The sequence below is a fragment of the Pipra filicauda genome, unplaced genomic scaffold (assembly GCF_003945595.2).
Source record: "Pipra filicauda isolate LSUMZ 115617 unplaced genomic scaffold, ASM394559v2 scaffold4_size7858003_pilon, whole genome shotgun sequence".
Lineage (NCBI taxonomy): Eukaryota > Metazoa > Chordata > Aves > Passeriformes > Pipridae > Pipra > Pipra filicauda.
The window spans coordinates 687,516-693,515 of NW_024104643.1; positions in this window are offsets into that span (position 1 = coordinate 687,516).

The following is a 6,000-nucleotide window of genomic DNA, read 5'->3' on the forward strand; positions in this document are numbered from 1 at the left end:
GAATTTTAGCTTCTGCTTTGCATTTTTGCTGTTGTGTATTTAACTTACAAACTTGATGTAATTTTATAAAGACTGTCATTGAACTTTGATTTTTATGTAATCCATGTCTCTGAGCTGCCCAGCTTCCCAAAAGACGATTATTGCTTATTTGCTTCTACAAGACTAAAATGTACTGTTTTATACAAAACTACTCCCATTTCTTTCACATGCTTCTACCAGTGTTTTCCAGATCACTGCACCAAAACTGTCACAGGCAAAAGGACTGTTGTTACAAAACTTTCAACATTCAATCCATATTCTTTGAAGGGGACAAAAGGACTTCGGGCACTGATATTCTTATTGATGTCCTTTTGAACCTGATAACAAAAATAAACATGGATTTTGCAACTTTTTTTTTCCTCAGAAAGTTGTCTTTTTCACAGAACTGCAAAAGATTCCATTAGCCCTCAATCTAAGTGTTACTGTTAATGTCACTATTGTTATAAAAATAATCTTTAAATTACCTGTTATGTAAATATTTCTTATCAGCAACACTTTCTGAAATTGACAATACAGCCCAAGAAGTATGAAGAAGTTAGTTCCTCCACTGCTGAAGAAACTCTATGCTTAAAAGTTACGATGACTGTAAGTCCTATGTTCAACTTTTGGTGACTAAGATAAACCAGGAAAGCTGATTTTTCACAGAATATCCACGCTCAACTAGATCTGTCATCTGTCTTGGAGGGATGAGGAGGGCGACGGGACATGTGACTTGCATTTAGGTCACGATGAAAAGAAAAAGAAAAATACATATGCTTGAGATTCTCAAAACAATACCTAAAATCTAGTACTGAGCTGCTCTCACATTCAAAGCTCTGCATTTCACATGAGACCTCTGGGTGCACAAAGAGTGAAGAACTTGCCTTATTGGCTGGGCTAAAGGCTCCTAGGACTCTTAGGAGCACAGAGTTAGTTGGCACAGCTTTAGAATTTATCTCGTTATTTGTCACATCTCATTGCAAGAAGCTGTCACTTGCATTGCCAGGGCAGCAAACTTGCCTAGGAGCCTGGCCCATAGCAAATTATGGTTCATCCTCTTGGCATATACTGAAGGGCCTCTTTTTGTGTAACTGATGTTGACTTACTCTGCTCCATTTCTGTTTATATCCCAAAGTTTCATTCTTGCAATCCCATTCTCAACAGTTGCTGGATTTTGTCCTTGTGACATATTTCATGATCTTTATTCCACTACATAAGTATATTCAGTGTATGACAAGAAAAGTTAATGTTCAAACACCATGGCAATGTGCTGGTTTGTTTCATCTGTGGAATTATTTTGCAAATGAATGAGAAATTAACACCTAAATTGACTAAGTGCAATTTTAATAGCATATTTCATTGCAAAGCCATACAACAAATAATTCTGTGAATTTCTTGAATGATCCCACTTTTGAGTGGCTCCAACTGGTGAAGAATGGATGAAATTTCAAAGCAGCTTAGGGAAGAAATAGTAGCTGTCACTCAGTTTGTCCCAAATAATATCAGCAATAATCTCTGAAAATAGCTTTTTCTATAGCTCATCTTGCAAATTAGCATGTCATAGGATTCTGGAAGAACCTAAATAAGATAAATAGGCATGAGTTCAGGCCCAAGAATCATTGTGTGAGGCAGAAAAACCCATACTGGTGAGCCAGCAGCAAAACTGTATGTCCAAATACATTCAGTTGTACATTCAAGTCCACATTTTCTCATGGCCTCATTCTTTTATGGTGCTAAACTAGGCTGTCAGACATTTACATTTGCACCTCGGCTTTGCAAATTACGCCACCTGCAGTGTTCCTCCAGCCTTTAAATAGAGGAAGTTCAGACTGCAGGCTTAGAGTTAATTGCCTCATCTGCCTAAAAATTGATTTAGACCTCAAACTTTTAAAATATTTCTTATACTGATATAGCCCTTAGGTAGTTGCACTTCAGTCAGTTAAACTTGAGGACTTTTTAAACAGTATGTTTCGATATGTTGTTGAACTGGAACTCTCAACAGCCTTGTAAAAAGGTGTACGACAGTCATGTTAGAATTTGTCCTTATTTAAACACAGTACAGCATATTTACACCTGTTTTGTATGGGTCTCATGATTAAATAAGGCACAAAGCAATAACAAATAAATCCTCTTTTTTATTTTTGAACTTGTGATCTAGAGATGATTCATGGTAGCTCATTAATCAAGCTTAGTTATTTATTTCACTCAATTCCAAGACTCATGTTGTGATGAATCCTTCACAAAAAAAAGAACACATACTGCTTATGTTATAACTGTATGTGCTTGAGAGGATGTTTGTGTTTTGCTGTTGCTTTTTAATCATCTTTAAATTTACTACTTCTTGTAATGGACACTTGTGTATTTATAATAGTGTTCTGTTTAGCCCTTAGATTATTCATGCCTGAGTGCCCTTACTGCAGAAAAAGGTTTAATAAGCTTCAAGAGGATAGCACTGTAAAAACAGGAAAAATATAAAACAAGTACCTGCATAGTAATGTAAGCCTCTAGCTAAAACATATTGTCCAAACCTGTGGTGACAGTCCTCCCATGATGTACCTCATTTTTAATACGATACTTCTATTCTTAATTGTACGCCTAATGTCTTTCTAAATGAACTACACTATAGCTAAGCACTCTAAAACTGGGATGGTTGCCCCTAACCTGAATCTTTTATATGTAAACAGCTCCATGTATCAGCAGGCTCTTCTATTTTACGTTTTGGTTTTCAGAAAATTCAGCTGTTTTGTCGTAGTGACAGTGGACAACTGCACCAATGAAATTCAGTCTTGCCATATTCATGTTTGAATTAGATGCATAATCCCATAATTTGCTTCAATTGTTTCTATTCGGAAAAACACAGATTTCACTTAGTTACTTGTTTCTTTTTGGTAAAATACATTTATTGCTCCTCCCAGTGCTAACTTTACAATTAATCTTCACAACATTTCATCTAATTGTGTTTTCACAGAGTCAGTAACTTTTTTTTGCTCAAAATATGCAAAATCAGAATGTCAAATTTACCGCAAAACTAAAATCGACATATTTACACTAGTGGTTTATATTTCCTTTTTAATTCCTTCTCTCACTCACCTATAAGGATTTTAAAATTTCTTGAAGATTTTTCTACTTCTGCTCTGTAGGATATCCTAAAGTCTTCTCTGATCTTGGTAGTGCCACAAAGTATCCTGCAATTGGCTTCTAAAGTACATTAAATATGCTATCACAGCAAATACTTCTGATCCCATACTATTGAAGGCTCCAAAAATATTTTTTCACTTCCTACTCTATTAATCAGGTCTCTCATCCTTCTGTCTTTGAAATGTAAAGTTTATCTCCACTGACTGCTAAACAAAAAGCTTCACCATCCATGATGTACCTTCACCTCTTCTTAAATTCGCTTCAGTTTCTCCTGTTTCCTTTTGACTCACAATTTTGCAAATGAACAGAATGAAATTACCTATACAATATTCTCATCCACCATCATTGCCTGCTCTTCTTATTCCCAAAGGATCTCTGTCTTATTTTCTAATCCTTTGGTAAAACACACTGAGATTGAGACTACCCTATCCTTTGCCCTGGGAAGAATACTTCTTCCTCCCTTGCTGGCACTGTGCATCTCAGAAAGCAATGCCATGAAAAGCTGGGAATAAAAATGCAAGTTTTGGCTATTACCTGAGCCTGATACATGATATAGTATGCTACTTTTCACCTTTAAAGGTTTATGTATTTATACATCTAGAGGCTGCATCTAGAGTAATAATGATTTACTCCACATCATCATTATACTGATCCAACAAAAATAACTTACATTAATGAACATAAAGGAAATCAGTTTAAGAAATTACTTATGTGTTGTATAATCCTTCACCTTCCATTTTAAGTAGATCTGGAAACGCTCATGTTGCTCTATGGGCAAAGGTATCCCGGAGATGCCAAAGCTTAACCACAGAAAAGCATAATATGGAGCATCCTATCCACCACCTCATGTGCTGGAGATCTTGTCAGAGATTTGTGTAATTTACAGCCTGAATCCTAAGCACTTGTACAGTGTACCATTCATGGTACCCTGAGAAAAGTTACTACCTCCGTGAAAAGACACTTTCACAGAACCACAGAATATGCCAAGTTGGAATGGACCCACAAGGGTCATCGAGTCCAACTCCTGGCCCTGCACAGCACCATCTCCATGAGTCACACCTTGTGCCTGAGAGTATTGTCCAAACACTTCTTGAACTCTGTCAGAACAGAGTGGCAATTTTCTAGTCGTGGAGGAAAGCTGACAGTGGGGCGTGCTTCCCACTGCAGGATTGGTTTATATGGCCACACAAAATTAATCAAGAGCTGGAGAATTCACAAGCTGAATTAGTCTCATGACATTGCTAGCAAGCCAATAACCATCCACAGGGGAATATCATGCAGCTACCATACTTTTGAATTTATAATACTTCCCTTCCATCCAAACCCAGATGAATGACTTTTGAAGGAGTTCCTGCATTACGTGAGGGGAACACAAAAAGATTTTTAGCTCCAGGGTCCCTTAGCATTGTTGAAAGTGGTTATGAAAAGAACTGTGTGACTTGCGCTCCTGAAAAGGGTTTTTTATTACCAAGCTTATAGTTAATAACTTTGTCATGGCTTCCTACACTGTAGTAAGCCTTTGGAGAACTCTAGAAGAGACATGACAATATCAGTGGTATAATGAACAGACAATTGATAGGACTCAAGAGATCAATGTTTACCGCTGACCTTCTAGCAAGACATTTAAACTCTGTGCTTTAGCCTCTTCCTCTACAAAATGCAGTCTTGACAGTTATCGCCCCTGAAAGTGTTTTCAGATCAACTGGTAAAATCTAAGTTACTAACAATTGGTTTTGTGCAGCAGCAGCATGGTGATCAATATACCTCTGTCTGCAGGTTTCAACATCCTGAGTTTCTTTGCCACTTTTGTTAGTCACCATGGGCCATTGGCATCAAGGCTAATAAAATAAGATTGTGCTAAAAGCAAAGACACATCTGGCTGCTTTGCTTTCCATCTTTGTGCTGGTCTTATATCAATAGTGCTTTCTGATATACCGTTTTCCTCCTTCTTCCACACTACTCACAGCAATGTAGGCAGACGGGGATAATTGTAATGACAAATGACTTCTCAGTTGTCATATTAACTGGCTTTGGCTTCTACATATATTTAATGCATTCAACAGAAAATCTGAGTTAAGAAGATTCAATCACAAGCTAGAACGGCAGGTCCACTGCTTTCCTCAGAACCAGAGGAAAGAGGAAGGTAATAACAGTCAGAATACGGTGAGTGTCACAAAACCACAGCCTTCTCTATGCACAGCCCAGAAAAACTTCTAAATGAAACTTCACTCCCAAATTCTTTTCTATTTCTCATCTGGGAATCAAGAAGTTCTCATAGATGAGAAATGGATACTTATGAGTCACATGATAAATTATAAACATAACCTACAAGCATAAGTGTTTTAACAATAGGGGCAAGCAGCCATAAGATGTGTGCAGGGCTATAAATATAGATATCTCCAACACTAATGCATTAGTGCAATAGTTTCTAGGACAACCTGTCATGGGCAATAGAGGTTATATTTAAATTAGCAGTCATGGCTCACAATGAGAATGGATTTATAGAGGGAAATAGTCGGTGCTGAGACCCTTAATGGATAAAATAATCTCTTCTTTTAATGAAAAATAATTATTTTTGATTCCTTTTAATCTGATCCCAAGAATTAATTTGCTAGCAGCTTAAATACATTGAGTGCATTTTGGAGTATATTTTCTGCTTTATCATAATCTGAAGGAAATTCCACCAGCTGAAGGACTGGTTTGTCATGTGAAATTCCAGAATTGTCACAGAACAAGCCATGCTCAATGTCTTTGTGAACATGTTACAGAAGTTTTGATCTTCAGGCAGTGGCTTTGCATAAAGTGATAAAACCTGTAAAGGTTTTGTGGTACCAGCCTGCCTTC